This window comes from Pristis pectinata, chromosome 11, assembly GCF_009764475.1.
Source record: "Pristis pectinata isolate sPriPec2 chromosome 11, sPriPec2.1.pri, whole genome shotgun sequence".
In the NCBI taxonomy this organism is placed as follows: Eukaryota; Metazoa; Chordata; class Chondrichthyes; order Rhinopristiformes; family Pristidae; genus Pristis; species Pristis pectinata.
The window spans coordinates 52,227,687-52,249,762 of NC_067415.1; positions in this window are offsets into that span (position 1 = coordinate 52,227,687).

Genomic DNA, 22,076 nt, shown 5'->3' on the forward strand with positions numbered 1-22,076 from the left:
GAAATGTTTTTTAGTGTCACCCCTGAACACCCAAGTTCTAATTTCTGAACTACCCAACAGAGGACAATGCTTCTCTCTCAGAGTCATAAATCTCAGTGAGATTGAAAAAAAACTGCAGATGCTGGAAATCTTAAATAAAAGCAGAAAATGCAAGAAACATTCAGCAGGCCAGGCAGCATTCTGTGGAAAAATAGTTAGTATTTAGGTCCAGAAGCCTTCACAAATGGAACTGAGATAATATAATAACACAGATGGAAGAAAGAGAGAAAGCAAGTTAGTTTTTAATAACAGAAAAGATGTGGAAGAGTGGGTAGAACAAAGGGAATATCTCTGATAGAGTGAGACCAAATGACATAAGTAGCAGGTAATGCCTTATACTGTAAAACATTCCTAATCATAAGTTAGTGGGACATCTCCAGCAGGGCACACAATACAAATGAAAAATAAAGGATAAAACTGAGCCAAAATGATAACAGACAGGTATGGCAGAGTTTCTTGTTGCCAGCCACATTAATTCACCATTCCATTCCCACAATAACATTTCTGTCTGTGGCTTCCTGCACTGTTACAATGAGGCCCAAGGAAAAACTGAGGAACAAAACCTCATGGTCCAAAGGGCCTGTACTGTGCTGTAATGTTCTATGTTCATAGCCAATGCAACCTGCTCTGTCCTAATAATTTAATCCTCCTAGCTCTAGCTCTGACTAACCTGACACATTCAAACCCAGTATGTTCTTCTTGATGTACGGTGTCCAGGAATTAATACGGTACTCCGAATGGTTTCTAATCATACCCCCATACAGCTCTGAAATAATTTTCATCCATTTGTATTTCAGACCTTTTAAGATGAAGGTCAATATTTCATTGGCCTTTTAATCACTTTCTCTCCTACCCATTAGTTTTTACTTTGGAGATGCTGGAGACCAAAATCTTTCCTCTCATCCAAACTTCCTACTTACACACCATTTTAAAAATGGTATGGTTTATCTAGCCTTGATTTAAAATTGATAACTACGTTACTATATTAAATGCTATTTCTCACCTACTCAGCTAATCTATTGAACAAACCTTTGCAATTTTTTGTTCCCATCTATACTCATCATTATGTCACATAACTTAATATTATCAGCAATTTAAAACAACTTCATCCACTGTATTTATAAATATAATGAAAACAGATGTGGAATGCATTAGTGATGATCTTCAAAATCCCCCAGATTTATGTGCAGTCCTGGTAATTAGAAGGTAGCCCATGTAAAGCCAATGACAAAGAGTGCAAAAATGGAACTGTTGAATGGTTTGACTCACATTATTTGTGCATAAATGCTGGAATCATTTGAATATGGTAATTGTGCATTTAGAAAATGAAAATATTATACAGAGTTAATATTGTTTGAATAAAGGACAATTGTTTTTGACAAAGCTGGTAAGAATTTTGCGAACATATAACTGACAGGATATATTTTGGGGGACAGTAGCTACCTTGCATCTTGATTTTCAAAATAGCATTTGATATGGTATCATATAAAAGGCTTTTATTCAAATTAAGGGGTAATGTAGTTGGGGTAACATTTAACATAGGTGGAGGAATGCTTAAATAGAAATCAGAGTGTAGCAATAAATTATTCTTCTTGAGGTTTGTATCATTGTGCTAGTGGGTCTTAAGGGAGATGCACTCATTTTAAAGTAATGACAGGTGAAAAGACATAGTCAAGTCGATGGTACAAAGCTAGAACTGAAAGCAAATGGGTAGGGAGGACTCAAGAGTCTCAAAAGTGATATGGATGGTGAACCAAATCGGCAAGAGGGTGGTAGATGATCCCTAATGCATGAAAATGAGGTGATTTACTGGTGGAATAGAAAAACAGAATATAAAAACAAAAAATGCTGAAAATCACAGCAGGTCAGGCAGCATCTGTGTAGGAATTAGATGACTTATAATCTTCCTTCAAAGTATTAAGGGGCAGCCAACTGACTACTGAAGTGTAGACCATCACCTCATAAAACTATCTCATTCTTTACGTATTCTGTGAACAAAAGTTCCTCCACATCAGCCTATGGATATGGAGCCCAACGCTTAATCATCGTTAAAGAGGAATCAAACATCACATTGTTTCTACATTCTTTTAAAATTGGGAACCATTACAATCTGCAGCACTTTGTTAAAAAATTATTTATGGAATCTGGACATCACTGGCAAGGTCACCATTTATTGCCCTTCCTTAAAATTGCCTTCAAAAAGATGTTTGAGGCTAGGAGTTCCTGGGACTGAGATGATTGATTTCCAACAACCACAACCATCTTTGTGTGAGATATGACTCCAACCAATGGAGAGTTTTGCCTTGAATTCCATTAGCATACCCCGTCAAAAGGTATTTGTCAAGGGCAGTCAGTCCCACCTCACCTCTGGAATTCAGGTTTTTTATTTATATTTGAACAATGGCTGTGATAAGGTCTTTAACATGTCTAAAGTTTGTATTTCAAACACCCTCATGTGTGGAATGAATAATCCAGAAGGACATTCCTTTATTTATATTAAGCAATTCAGTTTACCAGTTCACAATTCTGCATGTGTGAACTTACTACATATGACTCATTCATGGAGGATCAAATCCCTGTGAGTGGGCCTTGGACTTGAGGTATGTGGCTGATTAGGCTGACTGTGGTTTCTCCTGCAATGAGCAGTGATCAGATTTGTTGACTTTTAAACTCTTGTCAATGTGCAATTCATATCTTGTTATGACTGTTCCAATTACAGTGGAGATTGAACTTCACAACCAGGGAGGGCATAACTGTCAGAATGACATTAACTTCCACTCCTAGGCCAATCAAAAGCCCATTGTCAACTCATGGAAGAAAAGCAAATGTCTTCCACCCAATTTCATGCTCTGTTCTTATCATATGACCCTGATACCAAAGAGTTTGAGTAATTGGGACTCCAAAGTGGCTGACTTTGCAAGTTACAATTCAGTTTCACTTCAGACAACAGTATTTCTAAGAGATAATTGATCAGAACTACACTTCTAGGATGATAATCATACATTCTGTGCTACAGTATATGGATTTTCTTTGCTTCCTTTATGTTTCCATGACTGGTGATGTAACCCAAGGCTATAAGAGAAGCAAAAGTAAATAGCTATTAATAGAACTGGTATAATGTTAGATTTTTCTGAGTTTTATCAAACAAACTCTGGACAGGAGTACTCATACCCTTAAGCTTGCTCCACCATTCAATAAGATCATAGCTGATGTGGTTGTAACTTCAACTCTTCATTCCTGCCTACTTGTGTAACCTTTCACTGCCTTGCTTACCAAGATTCTGCTTCAGCCACCAATGAGGAAGAGATAATCCACTGAGAGAGAAAAAAAATGCCTCTTTTGTGACTGAAATGAGGGACCTATTTTTAAATGCTAGTTCTAGATTTATCCAGAAGAGCAACATCCTTTCCACTTACACCCTAAGGATTTTATGTTTCAATCGTTCCCTCTCACTCTTTTAAGTACCAATTGATACAAGGCTAGCCTGTCCAACCTTTCCTCATGACAGAACCTGCCGATGGCAGGTATAGTTTTGTAAATATTTTCTGAATTACTTTCAATATACTTACATCCTTCCTTAAGTGAGACCAATACTTCTCTACATATAGTCTCACCAATGGTTTATATATCCCATCATGAACTCCCTACTTTTGTGTTATACATCCTTAATAAACAATAACATTCTGTTACTTGTCTAATTACTTGTTCTACCCACATATGAGTCTTCTGAATAATGCACTTGGACAAAATCTCTTCACTGTTTATTTTGTGGGCCTTGTGCAGCAGAACCTGCAAATATTGGCCTTGCACACAAAATTGCTTTCTTCACAATCTCCAATTGTGGTGGAGGGTGAATAATGGAAGGTAGAAGATTGTGGGCATGAAAGAGGTTGGTGCAGAAGAGAGGATTGGGGATTGTGTATAGTAGGTTTGGTGGGAGCCGGAGGAACGATGACAAAAGAATGGAGGCTGGGAGAAGATCAGTTCTGTGGAAATGATCAGGGAGTCTGGGCAGTTGATCAAGTACTCTCTGGAAAACATAAGGGGTTGCTGAAGAGAAAGTCAAGGAATTATCAGAGAACATTGGAGGGGGGAGGCAAGATGATGATCAAGAATAACGGAGAAGATTGGCTGCATGAGATCCATCTTCATATGGTCCAATTCTGACTCTTCCATTTCCAGATCTCTGTCTCAATCTCAGGGGATAGGTTAGCCACAAACATCCATTAAATGCCTCCACAGACTCCCACGGCGATCTTGACTATCACTTCTCCCACCCTGGTTCCTGTATGGACACCAATACATTCTCCCAGTTCCTTATCTCTGTTGAATGTGTTTTGATGCTGAAACTTTCTGCAGAGGATGCCTCTCAAATGTCTTCCTTCTTCCCTGAACCATGGTTTCCCCTCTACCATTGTGGACAGAAATCTTTGGCTGCATCTCATCTATCTTCTGCAGTCCTGTCTCACCCTCTCTCCTCCTGGACAGAACAAGCAGAGTTTCCCTTTTCCTGACTTCCACCACATCAACCTCCATGGTTAACAGATCACCCTTCACATTTTCCGCCAGCTCCAACAGGATTCCATCACTGGGCACTTATTCCCTTCCCCTTCAGCATTTCAAAGGGATTGTCCCTTCTGTGATTCCCTGGTTGGCTCTTCTATTCCCACCAACCATTGCATAACTTACAACACTTTCCCCTTCAACTGCAGGAGATGCAATACCTGTTCTTTACCTCTTCCCTTCCCATGAAACTGGAAGAGTATTTCCAGGTAAATCAGAATTCACTTGCACTTTCTCTAGAGTACTGCATTTGGAGTTCACAATGTGATCTCCTTTCCACTGGAGAAACCAAGCACAGATTGGGTGACCACTTTACAGGTCTCCTGCATTGTTCACAGGAGTGTCCCTGAGCTTTCAGTTGCCTGCCACTTTAATTCACCATCCCATCCCACTCTAACGTATCTGCCTATAGCCTCCTTCACTGCTACAATGAGGACCAACACTAGCTTGAAGAACAACACTTCCTCTTCCATCTAGGCATCTTGTAGCTTTCTGGGCTCAATAACAAATTCTTTAACATTAGGTAGCTCTCACTTTTTCTAAATGTATCAAAACTACCTATTGTAGGTCATCCATCTGCGATTTTTGCTCAGTTTTTCTCTTCATAAGGACAACCTAACATGCTGTACAGTCCAACAGAGAAACATAATCACCCTCTAATTGCTCCATTTACCCATTTGACCCTCACCAGATATGCCCTTTGTTCTATCTATTTGTTCCACCACCTTTTGTGCCATTTAAAATTCCCTTTATTATTTCTTTCATAGTTCCAGTGAAGGATGTCTGACATAAATTGTTAACTCTGTTTCTCTTCACAGATGTTGCCTGACCTGAGAGTTTCTATCATTCTCTGTTTCTGTGTTTATGAATGCTGTACACATTTACCATTTCCCCCTGATCTGAATTTAATTGGAACTTTGACTTTTGTTAAAGTTATCCTATGTTCCTTCCTGACAGACTCTGGTTCTTATTACCCAATACACTACCCTGACTACCCCCTTATCCTTTCTCTAAATTTGTTCTTATCAGAGACCCCTGTCAAATACTTTGGTTAAAGCCTTCCAATTTAGAACACTACACCTGGTGCTCACAATGTGGTTTCTCCTTCAATGGAGAAGCCAACCATAAATTAGAACATAGAACAGTAAAGCACAAATTAGGTGAGGGTTTTGCAAAATTCCTCCCTATGTTTGCAGGGGTGACCCTGAGCATCCAGTGGCTGTCACTTGAATTCTCCACCCCACTTCCTCTCTGTCCCCCTTGTCTTTGAGCTACAAACATTTCAACAAAGCTAAATGTAAGCTTGAGGAACAGCACCTATTCTTCTAATTTAGCACATTACCACCCTCAGCCTCAGTAACGAACATAGAACAGTACAGAACAGGAACAGGTTCTTTGGCCCATGATGTCTGTGCTGACCATAATGCCAATTCAACATAATCCCATCTGCCCACAAATGGTCTGTATCCCTCCATTCTGTGCCCGTTCATGTGCCTGTCTAAATGCCTCTTTAATGTTGATATTATATCTGCCTGCACCACTTCCCCTGGCAGCACATTCCAGGCACCTCCCACTCTCTGTGTAAAAAAAAAATTTGCCTCATAAATCCCCTTAAATTTTCCCCCTTTCATCTTAAAGCAATGTCCTCTGGTATTTAACATATCCACCCTTGGAAAAATAGACTGTATCAACTCTATCTGGGCCTCTCATAATTTTATATAATTCTATCAGGTCTCTGCTCAGACTCTGACACTCCAGAGAAAACAATCAGTTTGTCCAACCTCTGCTTAAAGCGAATACATTCCAATCCAGGCAACATCCTGGTGAACCACTTCTGTACCCTTGCCAAAGCCTTTACATCTGTAATGCCATGACTAGAAATGCACACAATGCAGGCTCACCACAGTTTTTTTACAGCTGCAACATTACTTCACTACTATTATACTCAACACCCCAACTGAATGAATTCAACTACTTCAAGTAAGTAGCCAATACAGCCTTTTATCTCTCATATCTCCTTTTCTAGTAATTCAGATTTCAATCATCCGCTCCTATTTACACCACTTGCAGACCTGGCTTTTGTCATTCACTGGCCTTTATGACCTTCTTTCAGCCAGCAGTGCCAATACCTGTGTCATTCAACTTCTCCTGGTCTTCAATCTATCATACATACTCTTTTTGTTCTCGATAACATTCCCCCCCCCCCCCCCACCAACCTTCCACATTCTCTGAAACATGTTTTATTTTGTTTTCCCAATTATGACAAAAGGTGAAGACTGATTCTGTTTCTCTCTGCATTGATGCTGTTTAACCTATTGAGCATTTCCTGCATTATGTACTTCCATTTCAGATTTCCAGCACCCACAGAATTTTACTTTTGGATGATTCATATGTCCTTTCAAGTTCCTGAATTCTGCAGTGTTTTATTTCTTTGTTGTCAGTGGCAGAAGTGGTGAACCTGCTTGATAGTTTAGGTGTCACTCCAATTCAATGTCAACTGTGTTCAGTTTATCAATAAATTGCAGAATCCGATATGGCTGGCTCACCAATTACTGAATCCTTTACACTAACCTCAAAAGGTTATGATGTTTCAATGATGTTCTTGGGATAACGTGTGAAAGCTTCTCTGGTGAACCTTTGCTATAGTCACTCCATATTAACTGTATCCTTTTTCCATGTGTGATCTCACCAAGGCCCAGCACAGTTATAGTAAGACATCTTAATCCTCTTGCAATGAAGACCAACGTGTCATTTGCCTTAAATGCCTGCTGCACTTGCTTGTTACCTTTCAGTGACTATGTAGAAGGACATTTAAGCCCGTTGAACATAACATTTTTCAGTCTCTCACAACTTAAACAGTACTCTGTTTTTTCTATCAAAGTGGATAAACTCAGTTTTGCACCTTTATGGGACTTGAACTCATGATATGTAGGAAGAAATTATCAAGAAATTATTTGGACTAAGTAATATCTGTAACATATTAGATACACCACTTAAATCCACAGCTCATATCATGTAGCAAATGAGCAAATGTCTAATTTCTAATTATATTTGCCCTACTTGTTCCAATTTGTAATCAATATGTGAAATTTATTATCTATTTAAATTAGTAAAGGTTGTATCGCTGACCTCCAAAATTTCCCACTCAAAACCTCTTTCCAAATTAGTTTTGCATTTAATTACACAACCATCATGGATTATTCACTTTTGCTATAATGATGTTTATTTAAGCAAGTGAAATGTTACATGTGATGTAACCATTTCATATCAGCAGGCAATAATGTAATTGCTTCACCATTGTCTTGTCTCATGACTAAGTTTTATGTTTTCCTGCTGATGAACCTGTAATACAAGAAAAGTAGTTTTCAATTTGGCAAATAACAGCATGGTTCAAGCTGAATATTTAACATACATTATTCACAGTACCTTCTCCTGTCTGTTGTCCTAGTGTACTGTATGTGTTAAAAATGGACTCTCACACTGGTAATGGACTAAAAACAGAACAAAATATAGAAAGCAATTATGTCAAATTTTATAATTCCATCTTTATATTACTAAACAATTCACATGAATGTACAGAATGTCTAAATAAATATATCAACCTTTTTTAACCTGAAGTTCCAGATAGACTACTAAAATTAATTCCATTCCATATTAAGTTGTTTAAAGAAGGCCCAAGATGTATACACATCACCCAAGATAGAGTACAATTAGTTAGCAAACTGTTTTCTGGTTGAAATGTTAAACTAAGAGCTTTTAATTTAAAACAAATCAGGGATTTTATCTGGGTCCTCTCCTCTGTAGACGTACAAAATTATTGATGTATACACTCACTGGGTATATTCCATTTTTTATCTAAATACTCTAAAGGATAAAAAAGAAAATTAGAGTGCATCATTGAGTTAATGGCCTAGAATCTAAAACAAAGAGATAGCTAAATTAGATAGGAATGGAAATGCACCAGGGTCATGATGCACAATTTATCCACCCATTTGACTTGAAGCAGCAGGTGCAAAAGATGTCTCTGCTTCTGCCTTGTTATCATGATTACAGTGTTCAGCCAATGCTAAATGCAGTTCATTATATCAGAGCACACATACAAACTCAATTTTGTGAGTACTAATACCAGCTGAAGTGAACAGTTGCTAATAGAAGCCCTTCTTGCTCCTTTAAAGTTGTTCATTATCTCCACCTACCAGTGGAAGCCATTGCACAAGTATGGAGGAATTGGTCGAAGTCATTGTAATAGCACAACTGGATGTGGATCTTGCCTTGAAGATGAGGTAGGGGGAGGAGTAGCACTCAGCACCAGGGGCTTAGATGGAACAGAATTTGTTAGGTGCCTCCAGGAGTGTTTCTTGAAACAATATGTAGATAATCCGACTAGGAAAAGGGCTGTACTAGACCTTATACTGGAAAATGAGCCTGGCCAAGCAAGCAAAGTTTCAGAGGGGGGACGTTTTGGGAATATTGATCATAATTCCTTCGGAGTTAAGAAAGTTATAGATAAGGATAAGACTGGTCCACGGGTGAAAGTGCTAAACTGGGGGAAGCTTAGTTACAATAGTATTAGGCAGGAACTGGGGGGAGTAGATTGGGAGAGGCTGTTTGGAGATAAATCCACCTATGACATGTGGGGGTCCTTTAAACACCAGCTGTTTGGAATTCAGGATCAGCATGTTCCTGTGAGGATGAAAGACAAAGAAAACAAGGTTTGGGGATCTTGATGACAAGAGCCATTGTAAGTTCATTCAAAAAGAAAAGGGAAGCATACGTAAGGCTTTGGAAGCTGAAATCAGACAAGAGGAATATAAAGGAAGCAGGAAAGCACTTAAATAAGGAATAAGGAGGACTAAAAGGAGCCATGAAATGTCCTTGGCAAGTAGGATTAAGGAGAATCCCAAGGCATTTAACATAAGAGGGTAGGTAGGGAAAGAGTAGGTCCACTCAAGAACAAAAGAGGGAATCTATGCCTGGAGTCAGAGGAAATGGGCAAGATCCAAAATGAGTACTTCGTATCACTATTCACCAAGGAGAAGGACAGGAATGATGGTGAGATTAGGGAGAGGGACGTTGAAATTCTAGGGCATGTCAAAATTAACAAGGATGAGGTGTTAGGTGTCTTGAAAAACATTGACGTGCATAAGTCTCCAGGACTTGATGGGATCTATCCCAGGATACTGAGGAGGCAAGTGAGGAAATATGCCAGGGCCCTGACTGGGATCTTTGTATCCACTTTAGCCACAGGCAAGGTCCCAGAAAACTGAAGAACAGCCAATGATGATCCTTTGTTTAAGGGCAACAAGAACAAACCAGGAAATTATAAATCGATGAGCCTTACATCAATGGTAGGGAAACTATTGGAGTAGATTCTTAAGGACAGGATTTTCTCGCATTTGGGAAAGCATGGACTTGCTAGGGAAAGTCAGCGTTGCTTTGTGCAGGGTAGGTTCTGCCTCACATATGTGATTGAGTGTTTTGAGAAAGTGACAAAGTTGGTTGATGAGGGTACGGCAGTGGACGTTGTAAACATTGACTTTAGTAATGCATTTGACAATATCCCTCATGGCAGGCTAGTCCAGAAATTCAAAGCGCATGGGATCCATGGTGAGTTGATAAATTGGAAACAAAATTGACTTAGTCACAGAAGACAGAGGATCAGGGTAGAAGGGTGCTTTTCTGACTGGAGGTCTGTGACCAGTGGTGTTCTGCAAGGATCAATGCTGGGTCCATGGTTGTTTGTGATATATAAATGATCTGGATGAATATATAGATGGTCTCATTAGTAGGTTTGCAGACGACGCGAAAATTGGTGGAGTTATAGATACTGAGGAAGGTAAGAAAGAATATAGCAGGATATAGATCATCTGGAAATTCAGGCAGAGAAATAGCAGATGGAGTTTAATCCAGTCAAGTGTAAGGTGTTGTATTTTCCAAAGTCAAATGCAAGAGGAAAGTAAACAATATATGGTAGGACCCTTAAGAGAATTGATGTACAGGAGGATTTGGGGGTACAAGTCTATCGCTCCCTGAAAATGACAACACAAGTGGACATGGTGGTAAAGAAGGTGTATGGCATGCTTGCCTTCATTGGCAGGGGCACTGGGTATAAAAGTCAGGATTATGAATCTGAACGTGATCAAAATGATTATGAATTCTGCAGGTGTCCTTGGCGAGGTGTAGCTGATTTTCTGTAAGTCCTTTTCAGAAAGTGGACATCATCGGCAAGTACAGCATTTATTACCCATTCTTAATTGCTTTGGCAGTGAGTTGCGTTCTTGAATTGCTACAGTCCTTTTGTTAAAGATACTCCCAAAGCTCTATTGGGTAGGGAGTTCCAAGATATAGACCCAGCATCAATGAAAGAATGGTAATTTATTTACAAGTCAAAAAGAAATCTGCAGGTAGCGGTGTGGCTAAGCACCTGCTCTCCTTGACTTTCTTGGTGGTAAAAGTCAAGTGCTTGGAAAACACTCCCAGAATAATCTTTGCAAGTAACTACAGTGCATTTTGTTGATGGTACACTGCAGTCACTGTGCAGTGGTGGTGAAGGGAAAGAATATTTAGGGTGACTGATGAGGTGTCAACCTTCTTGCACTTATCCGGACAACAATATTATATCACGCTCCTGACTTTTGCCTTGCAGATGGTGGAAAGGTCCTGGGGTGTCAGGAAATGAGTCACTTGCTACAGAATATACAGCCTCACAACACAATCGGAATACAACATGATCTTGCAGTTACAGTATTTATGTGGTTGGTCCAGTTGAGATTTTGGTTAATGATGATCCCTGGGATGTTGGTGCTGGAGGTGTTGGCATTAGTCATGCTATTGAATGTCAAGGGTAGCTGGTCAGACTCTCTCTTGATGTACTTGGTTGTTGCCTGTCATTTTCTGTGGCACTATCAATTCATACCTGAATGTTGTCCAGGTCTTGCTGCATGTAGGCACAAGCTGCTTGCAAATAGAATTAAACATTGCACAATTATCAGTGAACATCTCCACTTCTGACTGTATAATGGAGGGAAGGCCATTGATGGAACTGCTTAAGATGGTTGGGCTTTGGCTTGTGCCCTGAGAGACTCCTACAGCCATGACCTGGGGCTGGGATGACTGATATCTATCAACCACAACCACCTTCCTTTGTGTGAGGGAGGATTTCAATTACTCAAATATTTTCCCTTTGATGCCACTGAGTTCAGTTTTGCTAGATTGCCTTGATGCCAGTCAAACACTGCCATGATATCAAGGGCATTTAATCCTGACTCACTGCTAGAATTCAGATCTTTCATTCACATTTGGAACAAGGTTGTGCTGAGGTCTAGGACCAAGAGTTCATGTAGAAGCCCAAACAAGACCTCAGTGAGCAGGTTACTGGTATATACATACTGCCCGATAGCAATATTGACAAGAATTACCATTGCTTTGCTGATGCATAATCTGATTGGGCAATTAGCTGGATTGGATTTGTCTTGTTTTTTTGTGAACAAGACAATTTTACTGAGCAATTTTCCATATTCTCGGATAGATGGTAGTGTGATAACTACTGGAAGAGCTTAGGTAGAGGTGCAGCTGGCTCTGAAGTGCTGATTCATGAAAATGGCACCAGAGAGAGGCAACATTATGTAGGCAGCAGAACACTTTTATGTTTATGTTCTGAACTTTTAAAGCTTAAATCTGCAGCCTGAAATACTGCAGTAACAAAGGACTTTTAAGTTTATTACAATGATCACCCAATGGACCCAATTGACTTGGCAGACCCAACCTTCCAGAAGTACAGCACCTGGAATGGTCGCCGGGGAGGACTTCAAGTAGGACTGAAGCATCAGGGCATGAGTCTCTCCCTCCCTAGCATCCTTTTGGCCAAGAACAAGATGAAAGACTGAGGAGCAAGACTGCTGTATCAGAGGTATACGAGGGACTGTTGCGTACTCTGTTTCACAGAGACATGGCTCTCTGGACCCGGCGCTCCAGCCCGAAGGTTTCTCCATCCACCATATGGTCTGGACAGTGGCATCAGGAAAAGGAGGGGGTGGCAGCCTCTGCTTCACGACAAACTCATTGTGGTGCTCAGACATAACGGTCTTGCCCATTCAATGCTCCCCCAACTTGGAACACCTGGCGGTTAAGTGCCAACCATTTTACTGCCAAGGGAGCTCTCTGTCAACATCCTGATTGCAATCTACATCCCAGCTCAGGCAGATGTCAAGGTAGCACTTGGGGAATTGAGCATTGTGATCAACTAACGCGAAACACTATACCCTGATGCCTTCCTCTTCATTGCTAGGGACTTCAACCAGGTAAGCTTGAAGAAATCTCTGTCTAACTACCATCAGCATGTCACCTTCAAAATCAGAGGACCAAACACACTGCTATACAACATCAGGGATGCCCACTGCTCCATCCCTTTCCCACACTTTGGTATATCCAACTAACTGTACAGGGCTTGGATGGGGTAAAATGTGTTAAGTGTGTTCGGTAAAGTTTCCTCAGGCAACATATAGAGGACCCTACTAGGGAGAGGGCAAACATCGACCAGCTGTTGGGTAATAGGGTGGGCCAAGTGACTGAGGTGACAGTGGGGGTGCTCTTTGGGACCACTGACCATAGTTCTTTTTGTTTTAAAATAGTTATGGAAAGGTATAAAACTGGCCCACAGGTTCAAGTTCTAAATTAGGGCAAGGAAAATTTTGATGGTATCAGACAGCAGCTTGCAAAGGTTGACTGGAGTAGGTTGTTTGTGGGCAAAGGGACCTCTGGCATGTGGAAGGCTTTTAAAGATGAGATAGTGAGAGCTCAAGTTCTGCACGTTCCTGTTAGAGTGAAGGGCAAGGCTGGTAGGAGTAGGGAACCCCGGATAATGAGAGACATTGAGGCCCTGGCCAGGAAAAAGGAGGCATGGCTCAGGTACAGGCCGCTGGGATCAAGTGAATTCCAGGAGGAGTATAGGAGATGCAGGAGTGTACTCAAGAAGGAAATCAGAAGAGTAAAAAGGAGGCATGAGATAGCTTTGGCAGCGATGATTAAGGAGAACCCAAAGAGATTTTTAAGTATATTAAGGGAAAAATAGTAACCAGAGAGACAACAGGCCCCCTCAAAGACCAAAGTGGACATGTGTGGAGACACAAGAGATGGGCGAGCTCCGCAACAAATATTTCTCCTCTGTTTTTACCATGGAGAAAGACATGAATTCTTCGGAACTAGCGAAAATAAATAGGGAGGTCTTGCGGATAGTCCGCATTACAGTAGAAGAGGTGCTGGATATGCTAAAATGTATGAAGGTAGACATATCTCCAGGGTCTGACTAGGTACATCCAAGAACATAGTGGGAGCCCTTGGTTGAGATATTTGCATCATCATTCGCCATGAGTGAGGTGCCGGTACATTGGTGGGTAGCGAATGCTGTGACTTTCTTTAAGAAGGACTACAAAGAAAATCCTAGGAACTATAGACCAGTAAGTCTAACATCTGTGGTAGGTAAATTACTGGAGAGGATTCTGAGGGATAAGATATACGTACATCTGGAAAGACAGGGGTTCATTAGGGGTAGTCAGCATGGCTTTGTGCATGAGAGATCATGTCTTATGAACTTGATTGATGGTAGGAAGCAGAGTGTGATAGTGCAAGGTTGTTTCTTGGTCTGGAGGCCCGTGACTAGTGGTGTGCCTCAGGTGTTAGTGCCAGGCCCATTGTTATTTGTCACCTACATTAACGATTCCCATGAGAATGTACAAGGCATGGTTAGTAAGTTTGCAGGTAACACTAAAATAGGTGGTATAATGGACAGTGAAGAACGTTATCAAAGATTTACAGGGGAATTTTGATCAACTAAGTGGGCCAAGGAGTGGCAAATGGAGTTTAATTTGGGTAAGATCAAGGTGTGGCATTTTGGAAAGTCAAATCAAGGTAGGACTATCACAGTGAACTGTGCGGCCCTAGGGAGTGTTATAGAACAGAGGGACCTTGGAGTTCATGTAGATGGATCCCTGAAATTGGAATCATAAGTAGACAGGGTGGTGAAGAAGGCTTTTGGCATTCTGGCCTTCATCAGTCAGGGCATTGAGTATAGAAGCTGGGAGGTCATGGTGGGTTGTACAAGATGCTGGTGAGGCCGCACTTGGAATATTGTGTTCAGTTTTGGTCACCCTTCTATGGAAAGATGTTAAACTGGAAAGAGTGCAAAACAGATTTACAAGGATGTTGCCAGGATTTGAGGGGCTGAGAGGGAGAAGTTGGACAGGCTAAGACTTTTTCCTTGGCATGCAGGAGACCAAGCGGTATCTTATATAAGTACATAAAATCATGAGGGGTATAGATAGGGTGAATGTATTTTTTCCCAGGGTTGGGGAATCAAGAACTAGAGAGCATAGGTTTAAGGTGAGAGGGAAAAATTTTAATAGGAAGTTGAGGGGCAACTTTTTCTCACAGAGGGTAGTATGCATGTGGAATGAGCTGCCAGAGGAAGTAGTTGAGGCAGATACAATAACAACTTTTAAATGACAGTTGGACAGATACATGGATAGGAAAGGTTTAGAAGGTTATGGGCCAGGTGCTGGCAAATGGAACTAGCTTTGATGGGCATCTTGGTTGGCATCAACCAGTTGGGCCAAAGGACCTGTTTCCGTGCTGTATGATTCTATGACCACCTGGCTGTGCTTCTTCTTTCTGCGCACAGGCAGAGACTGAAGAGCACAACAACGGAAGTGAAGTTTATGAAGAGCTGGTCAAGGGAGGCAGAGGAGCTAATACAGGACTGCTTCAAATTGGCGGACTGAAACATGTTTAAGGATTTGTCAGCAAACCTGAATGAATATGCCACAGTCATCACCAACTTCATAAAGAACTGTGTGGATGAATGTGTACCCACAAAACATTGCAAGTCTACCCCAGGAGATTCAAATTCAGCTGAAGGCTAGATCTATGGCATTTAGGAGAGGCGATCCAGAGTCATACAGGAAGTCCAGGTATGACCTCTTTGCAAGCGCAAAGAAACAATTCCAGACTAAACTGGAGTCACAGACAGACGCTTGACAATTGTGGCAGGGCTTGCATGCCATCACTTCCTCCAAAGTGAAAATGGGCAGCATAAGTGGAAATGATGCATCACTTTCAAGTAAGCTCAATGGCTTTCATGCATGCAATGACACACGTATACAAGCACTCACAGCTCTGGGCAACCCTCTAAACCTAGTCTCTGAAGCCGACGTCAGAGCATCCTTCAAGTGAGTGAACCTATGAAAAGCATCCGACCAAGGCAGCGTACCTAGCCAAGTGCTGAAGATCTGTGCAGACCATCTGGCAGGTGTATTCAAAGACATTTCCAACCCCTCGCTTCTGTGGTCTGAGGTTCCCTGACTAAGCAGAGCTCCAATACCATCTATAAATTCAGCAACACCACTGTTGAGTTAGCATACAGGAGTGAAGCAGCATATCTGGTTGAGTGGTGCCGCAATAACAACCTCATACTTTATGTCAACAAAACCAAGGAGCTAATTGTTGACTTCAGAAAGGGGAAGTTGGGAGACCACATAGCAGCTTTCATTGGTGGGTCAGAGGTGGAGAGAGTAAGCAGCATCAAATTCCTGGGCATTAACATCTCGGATGGCCTTTCCTGGGCCCAGCACATAGATGTGATCACAAAGGAGGTGTGTCAGCACCTCTACTTTCTTAGAAGTTTAAGGAGATTTGACTTGTCACCAAATACTCTAACAAGGTTCTACAGATGCACTGTTGAAAGTTTACTGATTGGTTGCATCACAGCCTGGTACGGCAATTCTAATGCACAGGAACACAAAAGGCTGCAGAGAGATGTGGACACAACCAGTCCATCATGGGCACCGCCCTTCACACCATTGACAGCATCTCAGAAGGTGCTGCCTCAAAAAGGCAACATCTATCATCAAGGATCCCCATCATCCGGGTCATGCCATCTTCTCACTGCTACTGTCAAGCAGGAGGTACAGAAGCCTGAAGTCCCATACCACCAGGTCCAGGAACAGCTGCTTTCCTATGACAACAGGTTCTTGAACCTACCTGCACAACCCTAACCCTCGCTCAGCAATGGAACAGTATGGATTACCTCATGTACTACCATGGACTTGTCTTCAATTATGTCTTGTTTTTACAGAGTCTTTTTTTCCATTGTATGTATAATTAATGTATAATTTATATTCTATGTGTAGTCTGTACCTAGTTGCCTGTGATGCTGCTGCAAACAAGTTTTTCATTTATACTGTACCTCACCATATTTGTGCACATGACAACAGACTCAACTTGACATAAAGATTTTCAGTACTAGAGCTGGGATGCTGTTGATCCCACAGCCTTTGCTGTATCAGTGCTCTCACCTCCAGCAAATTAGCTGGAGACTAGATGCTGTGATGTTTCTCAGGAAGAAGCCAAGATGAATCATCTAAACAGTACTTCTGAATGAATAAAGCATTCACCACCAGTGAGGATGGGATGTTTTTAAAGCTGCCTTCTCCTGTTATCAGTTTAATTGCCCATCAGCATCCACAACTTGATGTGGTAGGACTGGAGCTTTGATCTGATCGCTTAACTTTATTTATTGCATACCTTTCTTGTTGTTCAGCACCCACAGTTTTGTATTGAAGCTTCACTAGGCTGAAACCTAATTATAGTTAGATATGCCTGCTGCTGTTCCCAGTATGCCCTTCTGCACTCCTCATTGCACCAGTGTTGATCCCTTGGCTTGACAGTAATGATAGGGTGAAGAAAATCTTGCACCACAAAGTTATAAATAATGCCAGTGTACATTTCTGCTGCTGCGGTTGTCTACAGTGCCTCATGGATCTGTTTTGAATCTATCCCATTTAGTAAGCTTGTAGTGGAACACAACATTATGGAGGATGTGTGTGGACAGGACTTCATCTCCACAAGAACTGTGCAGTGGTCATTTCCACCAAAGCTACTTTTGAAGTAACAAAAATGTTTATATTTTACAGAAAGTAAAACAAAAATTAGAACATACATATGTGTTTGAGATAGAATGTGAATTATTATAAACCTTCTTAAAATTCTCATTTTTAGATTTATATCATGTAATGGAGAAATTTGATGAATGTAAAATACATTTCATGATATACATTTAGTACATTGTAAAATTTAGTTGCTTCATTCAACAAAACGTAATTTATAATTGTTTATACAGTGGAACTTGTCCTTAAAAGATGAAGCTCTCATCAGTTTAGTTCCATTTGTAAGGAATTTAACAGCACAATTGATCACTGATAGCAATGTATTTCTGCAATTAAATCCTGGACCCATATATGATGCATGTTTATGTCAATTTGCATGTGTGTGCTAAGTCTGAGCAGCAAAGCCTGATCTCCAATCATCTTGGCCTTCCTTGCCACTGGACCAAGATCTTTTTCTGTCAAGATCCTGTGGTGCCTGGTGTGCAACAGTCACTCCATGTTAAAAGAAGTCATACACCGGAATCAGAACTGGAGTGGATGCAAGTCATTCTCAACTCTGAGGGACTGCCAAAGAACTGGTATGCTACAGTGAGATATTTTTACTCTTGTACTCAAATTATCTTGTAATAAAGGCAATATACTGTTTGCATTCTTAATTGCTTGCTGTACCTCTATATCAACTTTCAGTGATTATTGATCAAGGACACTAAGGTATTTCTGAACTGCCAATCTCTCACCATTCATTTGCTTGTCTGTAGTGTTCTGAAACCTCTTTGGTTCTTCTTTACAAAGCACAGTACCACCCAGTTTTATATCATCAGCACACTTGGATATATTATACATGGTCTCCCTCATACAAATCATATAGATTATGATCAGCCAGGGGTACCCCACTGGTCAAAGCCTCCCAATCTATTTATGCTCATTATACTACCCCCAATTCCATGTGCTGTGATGTGGTTTGATAATATTCTGTATGACAATCTTCTGTATGAATGACTCCATATTGAAGGAATTCTGAAAGTTCAAATATACATTCATTGGTTCCCCCCTATTTGTTCTGCTATTTATTACCTCAGAAAACTATGAACATGATTTCCCTTTCATAAATCTATGTTGACTGCACCCAGTCCCATTATTATTTTCCAAGTGTCCTATTACCACTTATTTAATAGTAGATAGCAGCCTTTTCAAGTAAGTGCCTTGGGTAACTGCTCTGTGGTTCCCTGTTTTCTCTCTGCCTCCTTCTTTATTGGGATATCTTAGAATCTCTGGAATTTTAGAAGGTGACAACCAATGCAGGGTCACCTCTTTCAAAATCATAGAATGGAGGTTATCAGGTCCTTGAGATATACTTTCAATTCTAATCATTTCATTGCATTTATTAGGGATGAAAATCACTGTCTCAAAATAAAGAGTTGGCAATTCAGGACTGAGTTGCAAAGCGATTTCTTCACTTAGAGGACAGTAAATATTTGGAATGCTGTACCCATAGTGTTGTGGAAGCTCAACTGTTGAGTATTCTAGACTGAATTTGGTAGATTTTAAGATATTAAGAGAATCAGGATATAGTATTGAGGGTTAATGCAAGAATGTACAACAAAGGTAAAAGATCAGCCATGATATTAATGAAAGGCAGAACAGGCATGAGAGCCTGTATGCCCAAAGCCTGCTTCTATTTCTTATGTTCTGAAATTGCCTGTACAAATAATTTGCTCAAATCCTGAAACTGCATTTGGACACATAATGTTCTGAACCACAGTTGGGAAGGCTACCATTAACTGAAGAGTTACACATTCTCCATGGTACTTTTGGTTGAACTTTATAAATTCAGAATTACAATGAAAGATAACTTTCTAGAGGCATAATTTCTACTCCTGAACTGAAGGAGCTAACACTCCAGCTGTTTGCTATTTTTACTAACCTGGAACTTCTATTACTTCCCTTTATGGTAAATCCTCATCTAAGTGGGCATATCACTCTCCAAATATGATATTCCCAGTGCAGGGACCTTGCCTTATGATATAAATGATCACACTTGGGGAAGATGAAGGTTCCTTGCTGGTAAGGATGGCCAAAGCCTCCCTGCAAAATCAGACTCTTGAGTTACACCGGAATGGCACCAGAGGCTTGTCCAAATTTGGCACCAGTTGACAATGGTTTATAATAAATTTATCATGTTTATATTTTAGAACTTAATATTTCCTTTAAATGACCTGAGATGGTTTAATCTTTCGAAGTGAAACAGGTCATGCATACCATCCATTCAGGCTTCGTGGGTTTCGCTTCGGAAGACGTCGGGACTTCAGAGCAGATAAGTTCTTTTTTCTCTTTTTTAATAGGGTTTTTATTATAAGGGTTAGTTTTTAATAGGGTTGTTATTAGTAGGGTTAGATTTTTATAAGGTTCTTTTTAAGTGTTTTATAAGTTTTAATCAGGAAGAGCAGGGGCTGCACTGTGCAGGCGCGGCGCGAGCAGTTTAAAAAACGGGGAGAAGAAAAACTTTGGAGGCTTCGTGGGTTTCGCTTCAGAAGACGTCGGGACTTCGAAGCAGATAAGTTCTTTTTTTCTCTTTTTTAATAGGGTTGTTATTATAAGGGTTAGTTTTTAATAGGGTTGTTATTAGTAGGGTTAGTTTTTTATAAGGTTCTTTTTAAGTGTTTTATAAGTTTTAATCAGGAAGAGTGCACTGAGCAGGCACGGCGCGGGCAGTTTAAAAAGCCAACTGCCATATCCAGCAGGCAGCGTCAGAGCGGGCAGCTGAGTGAGAGGGAGCAGAGTGATTAGGGCTTTGGCTCAAGGGACTTGGGCGTAAAGGGGCGAGGCAGGTGAGTAGCTGGTAGATAGGTAAAGGTAGGGTTTACCTGTTATCTGTTATAAATTTTTAAGTAGGAAAAACTAGGGGTTAAAAAAGCAATAAGTTCAGATGGAGGACATGGTAGTGTGCTGCAGCTGCTTGATGTGGGAACTTGTGGACCTTGCTGCGGTCCAAGATGGCCACGTTTGCAGTAAGTGCTTGAGGCTGGAGGAACTTCGGCTCAAAATTGATGAGCTGGAGTTCCAGCTTCAAACACTGCACAGCATCAGGGAGGGGGAGAGTTTTGTAGATACTGTACATAAGGAGACGGTCACCCCCCTTAGAGCAGGTAATTCTGGAGTCCAGGAAGTAGATAGAATGGTGACTGTCAGGGGAGGGAAAAGGAAAAAAGAAAATGAACGGGCAGATAGAGCAGAGGACCCCGGAGGCTGTTCCCCTCAGTAACAGGTTTTCCGCTTTGGAGGCTGTTGAGGGAGATGACCTGCCGGGGCCTAGCAGCAGTAGCCAGGTCTGGGGCACTGGGACTGGTCTTGCTGCTCAGAAGGGAAGGGAGGAGAAGAGAAAGGCGGTAGTGATAGGGGACTCGATAGGGAAACAGATAGGAGGTTCTGTGGCAATGAGCATGAATCCAGATGGTATGTTGCTTCCCAAGTGCCAGGGCCCAGGATGTCACTGATCGGGTCCACAGGATTCTAGAGCGGGAGGGAGAACAGCCAGAGGTCGTGGTTCATGTTGCTACCAACGACATAGGTGGGAAGAGGTCCTGAAAAGTGAGTTTAGCGAGCTAGGCAGAAGGCTGAAGGACAGGACCTCGAGGGTAGCGATCTCAGGATTGCTGCCAGTGCCACGCGATAGTGAAGGTAGGAATAGGAGGAGATGGCAGATAAATGCGTGGCTGAGAAGTTGGTGCAGGAGGGAGGGTTTTAGATTTTTGGATCATTGGGATCTCTTCTGGGGAAGGTGGGACCTGTACAGAGAGGACGGGTTACACCCGAACCTGAAGGGGGGCCAATATCCTTGCGGCTAGGTTTGCTAGGGTGGTTCAGGAGGGTTTAAACTAGATTGCAAGGGGGAAGGGAACTGGAGGAGTAGGTCAGAGGAAGAAGGGGATGGGGAAAAGTCAGATCTGACAGGTAGAGAGGATTTGAGGAAGGAGAAGCAGAGTACAGGCTATAAAAGTAGTAAGGTGGATGGGCCAAAGTGCATTTACTTGAATGCAAGAAGCATCAGGAATAAAGGAGATGAACTGAGAGCTTGCATAAGTACATGGGATTATGATATTGTGACTATTACAGAGACGTGGCTGACATCGGGGCAGGAATGGATATTAAATATTCCTGGTTTTCAGTGTTTTAAAAGGGATGGGTGGGGGGAGAAGAGGAGGAGGGGTGGCGATACTGGTCAGGGACACGGTTACAGCTGCAGAAAGGGTAGATAATGTAGAAGGATCCTCTCTAGAGTCAATATGGGTGGAAGTTAGGAACAAGAAAGGGGCAGTTACCCTCCTGGGAGTATTCTATCAGCTCCCCGGTAGCAGTAGGGATACTGAGGAGCAGATTGGGAGGCAGTTTTTGGAGAGATGTGAAAATAACAGGGTTATTATAATGGGAGACTTCAACTATCCAAATATTGATTGGCACCTACTTAGTGCCAAAGGTTTAGACGGGCGCAGTTTGTTAAGTGTGTCCAGGATGGATGCCTGACACAGTATGTTGACA